The sequence below is a fragment of the Drosophila serrata genome, unplaced genomic scaffold, assembly GCF_035046125.1.
Source record: "Drosophila serrata isolate PLE 108 unplaced genomic scaffold, ASM3504612v1 contig_272, whole genome shotgun sequence".
NCBI classification, from domain to species: Eukaryota; Metazoa; Arthropoda; class Insecta; order Diptera; family Drosophilidae; genus Drosophila; species Drosophila serrata.
This window is the reverse complement of record NW_028257170.1, coordinates 11,677,691-11,694,192: the sequence shown is the minus strand read 5'-3', so window position 1 is coordinate 11,694,192 and position 16,502 is coordinate 11,677,691. Positions and strand designations below refer to the sequence as shown.

Below are 16,502 nucleotides of genomic sequence, written 5' to 3'. Positions count from 1 at the left end.
TGTCGACCTCGGTCACACTCTCGAGCGTCCATTGCATGGCAGGAGGACTGGCAGGGGTCTCCATCTCGTGTCCTGCGAGGCTACGACTCTTTTGGAGTCAACTGCATGCCAGTTTTGTTCGCTCCTCCAGCCTTTGCCTGCTTTTGATTACAATGCTGGTTATGTTCTCGCCCTCGCCGAGTGTGAGTGCGAATGCAAGTGTCTGTGTGTGTGTGTGGCAGCCGCATCCTGCCGGATCCTGGCATCGTTCGCCTCTGATAACACGTTAAGTGCGCTTGTTTATCCAGCAAGATAATTTGGACAAGTGTCACCTCTCGGATTTTCACGCGCCGGCTAAAAAGTAAAAAGTGTCCATGGCGAAAATGTCGCAACTTTTCTGAAATATGTATGCATGCGCGCGGGTTTCCCAAAACTAACTAACTAGCTGCAGTTGAGGGTTAACTGCTGGATCAGGTGCACCTCCAACGGCAGGTCCTGGTCCTGGTGTTGGTCCTGTTCCTGGTCCTGTTCCTGAGCCTGTCTCATTTTATTTTGCGGTCCTCGCCGTAATTTCGCCATGCAACGGCTCTCGTGGTATATATATTTTTTTGTTTTCGGCAGAGAGGAACACGCGTAATTGGTGTTTGTGGTTAGTTTTGGGTCTGAACCCAGCATAAGGCGGAGGTCACCGGCCAGAGGATGGCTGAAAGTGGCTGTTGGCACTTTAATGTTGGTTGGGATTGGTTAGTTAAGTCACCTGTGTTTTAGCTGCTGGTTTAGGTTTAAACTTAGTGTGGCGCCAGTAGTAGTCACAAGATCGAAATAGTGAGTAGGATACTTCACAAAATATTCAAAATTATAAGAAGAGTAGAGATCAAAGACTCCATTACAGTTTATATCAGGATTTGATCCATGCAAACCTCTTTTTTTTGGGTAGGTATCGATAATCTGTAGACCTTACAAAACCGAATTGGCTCATAAAGGCAAATGATTTTATACTTTTGAACAATTTTAAAATAAGTATTCAAAAATAATCCCGTATTTCATTTCTATTTTATAAATATTTTAGTATTTTAAATGAGAGATAATAATGAAGATAACATAAGTTCATACTTTATTTACAGACCTTTTGTCCGTTTGACAGGTATTGACGGCTCTATATTGCTCTATTTAACTGATGTATATAAATATAGAACATATATTATGTGTGTGTGTGTGTTTTTTTTTTTGCTTGATCCCAACTCAATGTCCTGCCACACATCCTCCCACATTACGTAGAGCGACAACCTGAAGCCAAGGACTACAATGCTGTCCCAAAAATGCGCATGTCCAACCGAATCCCCGACACAAGCTACATTTTTTGACAGCAATCAGATGTTTTGGAATGTTGGCGCCCAGACACACACACTCGGGCAGGGGTGTGTGTGCGCTCACACAGACAGAGAGGGCTTTGTTTTTGTTAACCTTGCCTAACGACGAATGGCGAAAACAAAACAAAAACGTGAAGAATCCAAAGCGAGAGGCGAAAAAAGGGGAGCACGTGCAGGAAAAACAGAGCACAGAGGGAAAATCAGCAATGGGCAGGCGCAGAAAATGCGCTGAATGGAAGCCAGAGAAGAGTGAAAAGCGACGAGAAGAGAGAGAGCTCTCCGATGGGTGAAAAGCTCACTTTTCGACCAGCCTTTCGGGGCGTCCAGGATTCCGAGTTTGTGGCCAAGTCATTGCGTTCGAACGTCAGCAGTTGGAACAAGGACGCGTTACGTGCAGAATCTCAGCGCGCAACCATAACAGTGGCCCGAGCGCGATTTAATTCACAGAAAAAAAGTTCATAAATATGTAAGCAGCACACAATAAAAAATTTAAAAATTCCGCTGTTCAAATAAATGAGTATCTTCATATACTCCAGTGCTGAGTGTGCGTGTGTTTCTCGCCGATGCAGCAATAATTGTGCCAAATCAGCAGTCTGTCGTTACGTATACGCAACGTGTGCGAAGTGTTGTTTTATTGATTGCCCAGCAGCAGCAGCAGCAGCAAAGCCACATTCAAACAAAAAGGAAAATCGAAAAGGAAATGCCGATAAAACAGTGAAAGTTTAAAGGGCAGCCTCTTCTCTGAGGCTCGAGCAGTGAAATGTGTGCAGCTGACAGTCAAGGTCGACGTCGCCCCATGTCACCCACAAAAACATAAGGATCTACGACGCATAAAAAAAGCAAACAAACAATAATAATAGTAAAAGCAAACAAAACCCCTTTGCAGGCACTTTAAAGTCATCAGCCGTTCACCAAGACAGCGAAATTAAAGTAAGCCCAATTCAACCCCAGACTGACAAACGAAAATCGAATATTCCTTGCGTGTTTCGTGTAAAAGTGAGGGGAGAATTCGGTGTGGAAAGGAGGTAATCCTGCCGAGGATGCCATCCATTCTTAGTGTGTGTGTGCACCGCAAGCTTATCTCTCGGTTTTAGACACACACGGATACATTATATACCACATACAGGGGGACATCTGAGGAGGGAGAGCGGTCCTTAAGCCGGCTACAAAGACAAGTCTGCAGGCAGCCTCTTGTCGCAGGTCCTTCCTTCTTCGCTATTCTGTTTGTAGGACAACGAACCGAGTATCAACTGTTGGATTATTTTTGTATTGGGTATTTTTGTGGGCGCCTGACATAGTTTTTGGCCTTTGTCTATTATTTGTCGCCATGTTCCTGCGCGACTGCATTTACAGGTAGGCCTCCGAAAGGGAACTTTGAGGCAGGTCGGGCCACAGATTTTCGCTCTCGAGTGCTTAAGTAATGAAAATATGACTTTTGTGCATTGTTCTTTATTCTTAATACTTGTACTTAATCGAATTGAGTGTCCACATAACTTTTGGCAAGAACAAAGTAATCGGAGTTTGTGTTGAAATATATTTAAACTTATAACTAAATGCTAACGAGCATTTAAGACCTTAAAATGCGTTTCTTCTTTGCCTGGATTATTTTGAATAAAAGTTAAATTATTTAACAGAGAACGAATGCACTTTTGGTTGAGTTTCAAGAGGGAATAATGGATGCTTCTTTATAAAACTTCTTTTAAAACATTCTTGAGTAAAACCATCAGCAAAGTTCATCTAAAAACGTTAATATTTGATATACGCAAGTCGAGTAACTTTGCAGCTTATCAATGTTGGCTCAACTCGAATCAAGTTAATTTCGGTTTAAAGATTGTTGATGACGTCCCATTAGGCGCTATCTACATGCGCCCTTTTTTAACTTTGTCATCGCACAAGTACAAGAAAAAGGAGGGAAAACAGCACCCCATATCGAGGGGATTGCCCCGCCCACGTGGCGTATGAGTTATGCATTATGACTTTGCCTCTCGGAGACATTTCCCCAAATATATTTCCATCATCTCCGGCACTCTGTTTGCTGTACGCATTACGACAAATATTTGCCCATCGGACAACATATTCCTCTGTTGTCTTCTGGTATTTTTTTCGATTGTACTTTGTTTGGTTTTCCCTACTTTTTGTGTTTTTATACTTGCTTGTTACTTTGACTTGTGGGCCCGGCGAAAACGAGGTCAGAGCTGAAATCTAAGCCGTAAGCTCTAGCCAAAACAGCTGATGTCAGCATAAAATGTGTGAGTTTTACGTGTTTTTTGTTTCAGACTCTCTCCTGAGAATAACACGGAGAAAAAGGTTAACCATCTTATCGATTGGAATTTTGGGTTTCTGGTTATTATAAAATATAAATCTGAACTCAGGATATTCATTTTGGTATCTAAATAATAATAAATAAATTACTAGACTTATAAACAATTTAGTTTGGAAAGTGTATTTATTGTCCAGTATAATCGATAAAAATAACTTTTTTTTAGCTCTGAAAAATTGTATTAAAATTAAAATGATTTCAATCTTTTATTATTTGGAAATAAAAAATCTAAATTAAATGAATGCAAAAAGAACCACAAATACTTTTTCGTTTTTTTAGTATATTTGTTTTTGTTGACATTTTCTCTAAGTGCATGGGCAGACATAAAAGTACCGAAAATGGGCGTGGCCATGGAGGCAGAGGTAGTTCTTCGACAGCCACTCGACCATGGCCGAGTGCAGTGTCAAAGACTTTTTGCGGGCTCTGATTTATCAGCAAATGCACCCCGCAGGCGACCATAGGACACTCACTCGAAAGCCAGGCCAAAATAGTTCTTCCTGCATAAATTAAGTGTTTATTTTGGCTTCAACTGGAATATCGTTACATTTTATGCCGAACTCCCTGCGCTGGCCATCATAAATAGGTTGCTGCCTTTTAGGCGTTCCTAGAATTTGTGTGTGGTTTGTTGGTGAAAAAATAAAAGTGCTTAATTTGAAAAACCAAATGTTAGGAAGTACTTAAATGAATTGAGTTACGCTGTGACTTTTCTAATATTTTTATTTGAACATTATTCTTACATAAAGATGAAGCAAACAACAAACAGAAGACTTCTTAAATACTTTGGAATTATACTTTTTAGCTACGAATGAGCACCCGTAGAGCTATTATAGTGCCTTGAGGTAAATTCAAGGTTATTTATAAAATTGTTATAGATTAACTTACATTCTCTTTACTAAGTATATAAAAAATCGTAATTAAAAAGTTTTCAGGCATGAGTTACTTCAAAATAGATCTTGAAACACTTTAAGGAAACTCTGGCTAAAAAATGTCTCAGAAAGTGGGATTTTAGTAAATTCAAACACTTTTGAAAATTCTTGATATTAAGGCGCAAGAAGTTAAAAGTCCCACGTAATTTTTAATAAGTAAATTAAAACCACAAATTATATTACGCTATGTTTGCTTTTATTTCCGTTAAAATGGCTACAGTTTCGTAGCATTGGAATAGGATACCAAAATGTAATATTCTATTTTTAGTTCCAACAAAAAAAAAAAAAAAACAACTCCATTTCCATGACTAATAAACATTTTCGTTACCACTTGGCCGCACACACAAGATTCATGTTATTTATATAAGCTTCTTCTATATTTAAAGCTAATGCCATATGCACATTTCAATCTCGAAACTCGGGGAAAAAGTAAAAAGGGGCGAAAGGTGGCGGTGGAAAAGCGGAAACTCTCGCTGATTTATGTGCTAGTTTTCCTCGCTTTTTTCCTGCGCTTTCCTTTTTCGTTTTTGCCTTCGCTAACTAGTTTTTGAGAGTTGCGCAGCAGCATTTTACTCCAATTAAATTTTCATGCCATATGAGCATTTCGCACTGCAACTGGAAAAACAAGGACGAGAGTGGCACACAACGCGACGCTATTTTCAATTTCCGCTGCACAGAAATAGAGAAAGGAATGCGATTTTTAACACAATTTCACTTTGCTGAGGGAACAACGGACTGCGAGTGTGGCGGTGAGTGTGCGAGTACTTGGCATAGAAACTGTTGACGACTAAAAACAACAGGCCAGGCCAACATACACACACTCGTAGGACATAGCACATATATCCCCGTCCAATTCCGGCGGACTCGGTGCCCGACGACCCGTCACATCGACCCAGAAAGCCCTTCGCCTTACTCACCGACTGACAGTTCAAGTCAAAATGCCCTTTTATTGAGATTTAAGCATTTTTGGGTCATTTCCGAATTGTGTTTGCGCAACAGAGACAGGACTCGTCCGGCGAGAGAGAGGGCGCGACCAGTGTTTAAATATTAAAAACCTTGTGCCGAAACTACTAGGAAGCCCCGAAAATCAATAACCCACAGCGGCCAGAGTTGAAGGCTAAACGGGGTCCCTACAAAAAACAAAGTAAAAATAAAAAGCCAGCGAAAAAAAGCAACATTTAGCCAACAACCAAAATGGGCATTTTGCATGCATAGATACATGAGGGCTGCAAAGGATAGCCACACACACAGGATGAAAAAGGATACACAAGGCCAGTGGAATACAAAAAACGGGAAACAAAAAAACTTGGTTGAAAGCTGGTTTTATTGGCATTTAGCCTCATCTTGTTTGAGAACACAATATAACATGATATTGTAATGTAAATTGTTAAGCCAACACTGTTTTTTTTCAGCCTTGGCTGTGAGTTGTAAAGTCGGGATTTCATTACGAGTGGATTTTATGCGTAACACACAAGTGATTTAGTGAACATTTAGTTATTTCAGAATTTCTATACAAGAAAAAATAACTATTTGAAATAAATACTTAATACTCATACTCACGTTACTTTTAAAGTACTCATACGATAGTAATTTTATCTTATGACTCTTAAATAAAATGCATCTTATATAAATATATGGCAAAACAACAGATTATAGGTTGGATTTGAATAAATGTTAGGTTTCCTAACTTAATTTGACCTAATTTTTCGTGTAGGCTTAATAATAATATTAATGTTCCGTAAAAGTAATAATATTAGGTGATTTTACTTTGTAAATGTTTATATGATACTTTAGTGGAAATTAGTTATTAGTGTACACAACATTTATATTATTTTATTAACTTATACAATTTTGACCGAAGATAAAACTGAATTGAAAATGTAGTTTGATTATCGTTAAATTTCAGATAGACATCTAAAGAATGAGAGAATACATTACTGTGGAGTGGAATAAATAAATTATGGTAATTATGCCTTACTGATCCTATAGCTAGCGCTAAATGTAATTTAGTTTAGTAAGAAAAAACAAAAGAATTTACCTTCGGCCACAAATTAAAAACGAAAAAAATATCGAATCCATATTGTTGCATACTAAAGAAGAAAAAGTAGGCCATTTTAATAGCACTTTCGCATTCGCACAATGCGAAATCGATAGGAATTCAGATCCCAAACCCATTATGGACACGAATATCCTCTATAACATCAATCAAATTTAAGTACCAGACATATGTATCACACCGTTATCCAAATGCGGAACCGGTTTCCATTTGCTGGCCAACATATCAAATATAAATTACCATAATGCGACCGACATTTTATTCGGGGTTTCCGTGATACTTTCACTTTGACTTTTCCCCTCCGCCGGATGTTTTATGGCTCCCTCCTTTTTAGCAAACTCTTCTCCGGGCCATTTTCGCTGCTCTTGGCCCTCTCGCGTGTACGGGCTTAATATATATCGCGGCCGTATAACATAATACACGATATAGAACGGTTAGTACCGCTGTTTGCCTTTGCATTGCATGATGAAAATGGAACTCGGAACTCGGAACTGGCTGGGCAAAGGCAAATTACATATGAGTTTAACCCCCATTTCGCAGCAAACGACCCGCCGCGGCTTGGCCTTTTTGCAGTCGCTCAAGGCCACAATGGTGGTCAGGCCGTAGTCGGTCAAAGTTGGTTTCTGTTTGGGTTTAGCCCGGCAATTACATTGTGCTGGGCTTCCCTTTTCCCTTTTTCGAGGGGGGTTAACTCTCGGCTCTAATGAAAAATGTTTTTTGAGGAGCCGTGCTGCCGCTGCTGCCTTCCATGTTTTCATAAATAATTAAATTTCTCGTTTTGTTTGGCCTTTGTGAGAGGCGCGGGCGAAATAAAAAATGAAATTGAATCGGGCACAGGGTCGCCACTAATTAGGAGCGTATTTCATTTGGACTTCGTTCACCGAACGGATGCATTAAATTTGCAGGGAATTCGGAGAAGGGGAACAAAGTTTGAGGGTCCGTCGTCAAGTGGCTTCGTGTCAAGTTGCTGTTGCCAATTATGCAAAGTTTTGGACGGCAGCCTGACTTGGCCAATGGAGAACTGAAGCTTGGTCTTCTTGCTCCTTTACTTTTATTAAATACTGAATAGAACTTGAAAGTCACTGCAACAGAATTTGCAAATAAATAAGGGTTCTTGTTCGTAAAACCATTGCAATTTTGCATTGTTCATTTGTCAGTATAAGAAGTTATTATTTCCTCATTGAAAATAATACACAAAGTATCTGGGAATGCTAAGGCTAAGCTAACAAAATATGATGAAGGTGTTGGTCAAATGAATTGTTAATTTTTATAAATGAATATGTATTTCGCTGCATTTCAATAGAGTATAAATTGAGCATAGTAGATGCTCCTTATTTAAGTCAGATAATCTTCGAATTACATACCAAAAAAAAGAGATGTTTCGAAATATTCAGATTTATTAAGTAAATTATAGGAAACTATTCAAAGTCCTTAACCAAAAAGTCAACCATTTTTCTCACCAGCTCCATTTTCACTCTGTCAGCTTGGCCGCAATTACCCGAAGAAAAACAAGTGAACAATCTGTAGGGGAATAATATAAATAAAACTTTGTCCTGATTAAATCGATGACAGCCTTTTCTGGCAAGTTTCGTTTTTCTTCTCAAGCTTGCCTCGATTCCTTTTGTTTTCTGTTTGATTTCGCTCTAAAACGAAATTGAACTGTGCCAGTGGCAGGCCCAAGAGAGCTGTTGTTTGTTGGCTGTTATGGCCCTGCCACGCCCCCTTTTTTCGCTCGGAGAGATGTAAGTTCTACCAACGTAGAAGGCTCTCCGTGTCTACGTGTCCGTTGCGCTCTGTTTGCGTGAGCCGGGGAAGGAATGCAAGGACCTCCGAGCCGGGCTCCGACTCCGTGGTTTTTCCACTCACATGCCATTTCGTTTTCTGCTTTTCTATTTCAGTTTATTTCCATTTGTTGTTGCCAAAGTTTACAAGTTTCGCAGCATTTTCTTTGCTGGGCCATCGCTTTTGGCCGCTGTCCCAAAAGCCAAGCATCAATTTGATCAACTCTTGGCGCCAGTCTTTAATATCTTTTCAATTTTTTCGCTCTTCTGCTCAAAAGACTTTTGCAGTTCCCTCATATCTGGGAAGGAAAACCCTAGCAGAAGTTTATTGTTTTTCTTGCTCGGAGCTTGTTACACGCCATTTAGTTTCACTCTGCATATGCAACGGGAGGAGGAAAATGTTTGCCGGAGCCGCAGTAAATGCGAAATGAGAAAATATTCCGACTTGCCTTAAAAATATTCCTGCAGATTGCTATATTTCGCCGCACATGACAGGCCAAGTTCCCCATTTGCAGACAAAGTTGGTTCGGAATCGAATTTTCTTGGTCGCAGCAATTGCTTTTTCGTGTCTAGTCTTGTTTTTACAGCTCAGCAGCTAATTTAAAAGTTTTCCAGAGTGGAAATCAAAAGATCCTGTCACAATTTGTATTACTTGATGCCAGACCAGGCAAATTGTAACAGCAAGAGGTTCGAAAAAGTGAATGTTGTTTCATTAGTAAATCGCAAATTATGTTCTTTATAATTTGTAGGACTCAAGCTTAAGCGGTTTGAAAATCTAATTGTTTAACCAATCTATATTCCATATCTATAATATTTGACCTGTCCCACTGGTTGCAACTTTTATCTATCGTTCTCGACTTCTGGCTGTCACAAAAACGCCATCAATTAATTTAAAAACTGAGCTTTGTATAAATGTATGTATATAATATACATGAAACTGCACATGAGCTCGTTTAAAGGTATTTTAGCATTTAAATTGAATATGCCTCAGAGCCGCAGAGTAAATATGAAACTGTTTTTATGAATTTGTTGTTTGGCGTAATTTGATTTGCATAAAACCCAAATAAATTGCCAAGATAAAACTTTGCAAAAGCTTTGACAGCCCGGGCCCAGACAAATGAAAAAACGAGAGACGTGACGCACTCAATTACTGGCCACAGAAAATCAAGTGCCAATAAATACCAAAAAGTTCACAATAAACACGCGCCGGGCCAAGAGTACAGGGCCATGTTGCAAACTGAAACAAGTGGATATCAAACATCGAGCCAGCTCAGTGCTTGCCAAGCCATTTATGAATTGAATACATATTCCACTTATACATATATTTATTTTGAATATTTGAAATTTAGTGGAAAAATAGATTTAAATCTCCACCTGAATATCAGGCACATTTTTTGGGTTTCTAAATGGGGACATGTTTGGGTTTAAATCAATAGAAATAAAACTTTAAAACCTGTTAAAATTCTTTTGGACATTTGGTAAAAATTTCAAAAAATATTTCTATAAGTTCTATAAGCTAATAAACAGTTTGAAATACTTATTATATATAATAAATTAAATTACAAATTTCAATTGTAAATAACCAAGAGCTTATGCCTATTTCTGTTATGTATTTTACTTGCTTAATAATATTTCCAAATATATTAATCAATCACTGTTCCAGGTGTACCGCTTTCTTTCTAAAGCCCCATAAAAGCTTTTCATAAATGGTCCATGGAAATTTATGCCCTCACCCAATTACAAACTCCCCTTTCGCCACTTTCTCCAACTTGCCGCCTCTGAGGGGAATTTTTATTTTCTAATAGGCGCCAATACCGCTTTGATTGCATGCTCCCCGAAAACTAGGCCACAGAGTACAACAAAAAGCAGGCGAAGACAAAAATGGAGAAATTGAGGACGTCGCCGTTCGCTCCTTGCTCCGCTCTCTCTTTCTCGCTTTTCCGCATTTCCCAGCGCTTTTGCCGCATTTTCCCCCTTTCTCGTCCCGCAGGCAACTGCTTGTCAAGTGGCTGCTTCAGAGCTCACTGTTCTGAGCAATGTGGGCTAAGTTGAGCTCTGCTCCGTCGTCTATTGATTGCATTAAAGGCGGGAAAACTGGAAAAGCCGAGGAAATATACCGTATACGCACATTAAAATTCAATTTACGTCCGTTCGATTCAGTCGCTGCCGTCTGACAGTTTGAACTTTAATTAAAGCCACCAACGACAGGGTGATAAGGGTCATTGATTAGAAAAGATGGCCCGGCAGTTGGCAGGCACGTGTGCACGTCCCACGGAATGGAAAGGGAAAAGGCTTCGAAACACATACTGAGCAGGCTGACATAATGAAAAATCAACAGGAAAAAGACCTATGCTGATTATGTAATTTATTGGATGCCACATCTCGGGACGACACTTTCTTTGCTGGCTTAATTAGCTGTGTAGATTATTTTGAATATTAGGAATAAAGAATGTTAAGATGACACCTTTTCCCCTAGTGTTTGTTCATTAGTTTAATACAGTTTATTTAGGTGCAAGACATTGCCAAAATTTTTGACTAATTAAGTCATTCGGCTCGCAGGTGAGCTGAGGTGCTGAAGAGCTGCCTTCGTGGCCGGCTGACATTTCTGGCCGTAATGTTCGGGTGACACGCAAACACGTAGACAATCAACGCCATCAACGGCAATGACAATGGGGATCCAACCCATTCCGAGGCCCAAACAGAACAATTCCCTGAGTTGGGCTCAGCATATTTGAAAGTTTTGTCGCAACACTCCGAATAGTTGTTACTGCAACTGTGCCATTATTATAGTTATTTGTCAGCATTAGAGCAGTTGGAAAGTGGCGTTGACTAAACAAATTAGCACATTTTCATGCTGTTATGCAATGGAATTGCTAGTTTCTTGGCCGCAGGTGACAGCCAGGCAAAGTGTCCTAATGAAGGTATGAGGAAAAAGGCTACAAATGGGCTGTATCCATTAGTCGGATGGGGTGGATTTCGGGCCTCTTAATTGGAGGTGGAAATCTGGGAAAATGGGACTGGAATTATCCCAACTCTGCATGCCGTTGCTTATTTCCCAGCTTATTTGGGATAAATTGGCAAATTAGTGACTGGTGCTTTGTGTTTGTTAAAGTGTGAGACTGACACGGGAAATTAAAATGTATGAATATAAGAAGGGTTGACTTTACTTACCTATTTATATATCATTTATTATAAAATACATAAATTTACATTATTGAAAGTTTGACTTTATTTCAAATAAAATAACCCGGCTCAAAGGACCAATCTCTGTATTGGGGGTGACTGCAGAATCCTGGATAAGGAAAGAAAGGCGAGAGCTGTATTCAGTTAAAAAATTCATTTGCAACTGACTAGCCTCAATGAATCTAATTCACGCAAAAGGGCATTGGTCTCTTCATAGAAAGTTTGAAAAAGGCAGCTTCATCATACTACGAAAATCGGGATACTGGGTTTCACAACATAAATTAATAAAGATTTATTGATTTATAAGCACCACTATAATTTTATGTTAAATTTTAAATTCTTTTGTGGAAATTAAAAATAAAGTAATAAAATAAAGTTGTAAAAAATGTATTTATCAAAATAATTGCTGCAGATTTATGGCTGAAGCTATATTAAAAAGCATGCTAACAAAGTAATAAACTTTAATTTCCTCCACCCATTAAATTAAGAGCAGAAAAAAACATTCCCTCAAACTAGTTATGCACATTTTACGGTCTCTGTTTTATGACAGTCCCCCAGCTTCCCCCAGTCTTTGGGCTTTGCAACTCCTCCCTCCCCCCCTGGCTGCCTACACAGGCTTTTAATTAAAGCCACCGAAATGCAGCACACAGGAGAAAAAGAAGAAAAAGAGACACGTTTTACTGCAACCAATTAAACCATAACGCATACATTATAATTTTATTTTAATATTTATGTGTTTTTTGCCATGCGCCCCAAGTGTATTTCTGCCTCTGTGTGCGTGTGTGTGTGCCATAAAACGGCGCCCAATTACTTAAAACTAGCAAAAAACCCCCACCAATGTCCCAAAGTCCCCAAAGTCGTACAATTTTCGTTTGGTAAATATAAATATCACACCTTTTCACCCACCTGAGCATACACATGGCACATATACTACACATAGTACATCCGTGGCTTGGTGGCATGTATCCCACTTTTGCTCCAAGACAATGGGAGCTAGTGGATCCTCATAGTTCAGCTAGTCGTGGCTGCGTGTAGTGTAGTGTATTCCAAGTAATCAAAAATGCAAATCGAGCCCATGAATTTCGAATTAGTTTTTAGCCCGACAGGACACGGACTAGGGAGCGGGGCGGGGGCGGGGGCTGAGTGTTTAGGCCACGCGGATTTTAGGCTAACGAACACACGTACGCGGCTCGGCCGTATCTCTAGCCGCCCCCGCAGATGTACGTGTAACAAATTTGTATCAGTTAGGCCGTGGCCAGGAGTACTCGCTCCCCGGCGGCGTTTACCTGGTTTACCTGTACCATTGCAACCCAAAGCGGCAGAACGAAAAAACCCAAAAAAGTACAGGAAAATAGTTCACGGCAATGCGCGTGAGGCGGCAATGCAGAGATGGCCGCGTGAGGCCAATTAAGTGTTTTAGTTTACGATTCGGAAAACTCTTAGTAAAGCTCTAATTTCGATCTATTTATACAGGAGTAAAATCTTAAGTCTTATGTTCTTAATTTACCAAGTATACCTTCTTGATAAAGAAATTAAATGTTTTGCTATTGACATTTATTCGTTTTATAAAAATACATCATAACATAACGTACCAAAAATAAAGAACTCAATATTATACATATATTTCTGTTCCTTATAATAATTACAATTTGAATGCAATACGTGAGAGTATATTATTTGTATTCTAAATCAAAAATCACGCTATCAACTCTAGGATCCAGAAGCAGGCTTTAGCTTTAGTTGGCTTGTGATTTGTGGCCTCTGTTGGTTTTTTGACTCGGGCTCATCCACGTGCCCCCCTATTCGCTCAGTGTACGTGACGCGCATTTTCGCAAGTCTGCCTATCAAATGTAAAATGCCGGCAATTTATATTTGAACGCAGAGCGGAAAGTGGAAGGCGGCTGTGGAATTCTGGCCGACAAAGCCAGGCAAATCAATGTAAATATTTTTAAGGAACACGCCGCAGAGAGAGGCAGAGGGGCAGAGAGGGGAAACCTCGAAAAGGTTAAAGCAATTGTGGAGGGGAAAAATTCAGGCCAAGTCAGGAACTGCATTTGTCGGCTTTTGGAAAGCTTTCTTCCATTTTCCCGATTTTTCTCCTTTTGGTTTTCTGCCTTAGCCCGGTCCCAGTGGCATTTTCAATTTTACTTTATATGCAAATTTGGCATTTTGTAGCAACTGCTGCCATTGATAGCTCTCACCCTGCCCCCTCGGTATCTTTTTCAGTTTGTTTCCCTAACCCGTCCGAAGAGCGGGTCTTTAAGCCAGCTTTACTTTCGAGCTCGCATTGCATTTGAATTTCTATAAATTTTTCATTTTCCATTTAGTTGCAATGCCACACCGCAAAATAAAAACGAGCAAAAACAAAATCCCCTAAAATACCTGCAACGTGTTTACGGCTGTTTTTCTTTCATTTAAAATGTGTGTTTTTGGGCGTGGCCAATGAATTTGCAACGAATCATTGGCACACATTGTGGTCATGCAATGAAAATATATTAAATATCTTCAAGTGGAACTTAAAGACTACAATGGATTGACATGAAATCTGTCTTATCAAGGGACATGACTGTCATAGTTTAAAGAAAATCTCCTTCTGAAGTCAGGAAATTAACACAACACATAGGTTTAATATTGGAAAGGTGAGTATATCACATATAGGAACGAAAACTATGCACTCGAGCACGTCGTCGAGCTCAGCTTTTTCGCCATTAATCCGAGACACTCCCATAGCCGTTTCTCATGTAAGGAGCTCCCTCAGTCCGGGCGACCCTGAGACACCCCTAACCACGTACTAATGGCACTCTGCCGCTGCTAACAAAGTCTAAAAAGCCGGCCGAAAACTGTTTGCCATGGTTATACACTGCCACCGCCGCTGGCGATGGGCAAAAGTGTCAAAGTGCTAAAGTATGTTCAAAGATTCATAAGATTAAACGCAAAAGCCCAGGCCGCCCTATCTCGTTCCCCTAACATCGCCATCTCTATAGATATCTTAGATATCTTTGCGTTCAGTGGACTAAAGCTAAGTTCAGCCTATAAAAGGTAGAAAAGACTTTAACACTGACTCTATTTTAATGCTCATAACCCTTAGTAACTTAGAATACATGATATAATTGCTTAACCCATCAAATATTTAATAAATGCACTCATTACCTTCTACCGGAACTTGCCTAGAAATATATATATATGTAGTCCCAATAGATTTTTCTACAATATATGTTATATATATTTTTGTACAACTTTTAATGTGTACATTTCCCACATTTTCTTTTAAGCGTTCACTGTGCAATGGGGCGTATGCGTGATGTGTGCGTGTGTGCAGTTTTCCAAGACGATGAAACTCATTATGCTCAGCTCGTAGGAAGCGAACGCAAAGAAAAGTCTAGTCCTGGCGCCGAAGGCTACCGACAATGTCTGGCCAGTCCTTGAACTCACCTCGAGATTCTCAGTTTTCCTAGGCCAATGCGTTTGCAGTATTAGCTTAGCCCAAGGGTTCAACGCCCTGCGGTTTTTCTTTTTCGCCGCTCTCTTTTTAAGGGAACTTAAATGCAAAGACAGCGTGAATTTTTACTTTTGCCAGCTGCCAGACTTCGCTTTTCTTTCTCTATCTGAAAATGAAAAGCCAAGGCATAGGGAGCGCGAAAAATGTAAATTGAAAATGCAAAATGCTCATATGCAATTTGTTTGGTAGCGAGTCGGTTTCGGCCTTTTTTACAGTTTGCCGGGCATAAAAATCCACGACGGTCTACATTGTTGTCAGTTTGTAGCTTTGCTACAATCGCTTGCTTTACGACCACGCCCACACACACACACCCATACACACACACACACACACACACACATGTGTGGCAGGGCCAAAGGCATTTGGCATTTTATGCGAAATGTTTTCGCAGGAAAGAAGGGAACCTCCGGGATTCGGCATTATAGTTGTATGAGCTCCCAGCTTCTCTGCCGCCTTTTCTACCAATTCCAACTTCAACTACAAATTCCCGCCATTCCACTGGCTGCCTTGGCTTTAAAATTAAGTTTACATTTTTAATGTGGCGAAAAAGGGAGCTGCGTCAGAGTTTTATGTTTGCCAACTTTAATGGTCATGACTTTTGGTATTTTTACTCCCAAGTTGATGAGAAATAGTACAAATATTGAGAGATAAAAATGGGAGGAGTATGTGCAAATAAACTGAGAATTAAATTATTGTGGGTACAAGGAAAGTAAAGAACATAATTTACAATTTACTCAAATTGTGAATGTGGTTATTTTGAATATACATGATACATGTATTTATTTACAAATATTTAAATGAATAATAAGCATTTAAGGAACACAAAAATCTGGTAAAGTTTATTATGATAAGAAAATATATATTTCCTTGGTTTAGCCAATTCCCAATTATATATTACTCATACGCCCCATAGTCGGTCGTATTCCTCGACCTTTCTCTGGGTCCTCCTCCTGGCTTGATTGAGCTGCGTTGGCCAAATCACGTTGCAATTGCCACAGACGAAGCTGAATGGCAAACGAGAGGAGAAAACGAGACTCATTAGACCGAAGCGTGATGCGTGACACCAACTTTAAATTGTGGGAAGACAAGCGGCAGGACCTCATCCTTGTCCCTGGCCTCCGTCCCAGTCGCTCGCCGCGCACTCCGGCCACCAGCCATTTCCCATTTCCCCCACATTGCAGCGTAATCTTGGCCATTACTCAAAAAGTAGCTTCGCACGTAGAATGCGACTAAAAAAAAGTCCAGCGGAGAAATGGCAACCAACAAAAAGCGGCATACACTAGAAAATGTTGTACAAAACCTGTGTATTATTTTAAAAATTATATTGTAAAAATCTACCAAACGTAGCATTCCCAAGGTGATCTTAATTCCTGCAAAAATTTAGTAAT

General features: G+C 39.8%; 1 protein-coding gene across 1 annotated transcript in view; it reads left to right on the top strand.

Moving 5' to 3' along the window:
* Nucleotides 1-1,206: 1,206 nt before the first annotated feature.
* Nucleotides 1,207-16,502, top strand: part of LOC110190152 (uncharacterized) — a 74,582-nt gene continuing 59,286 nt past the window's right edge. The window contains exon 1 of the mRNA XM_020960489.2: nt 1,207-2,279. The gene's annotated coding sequence lies outside the window, so the exon portion shown is untranslated. The remainder of the gene's footprint in view (nt 2,280-16,502) is intronic.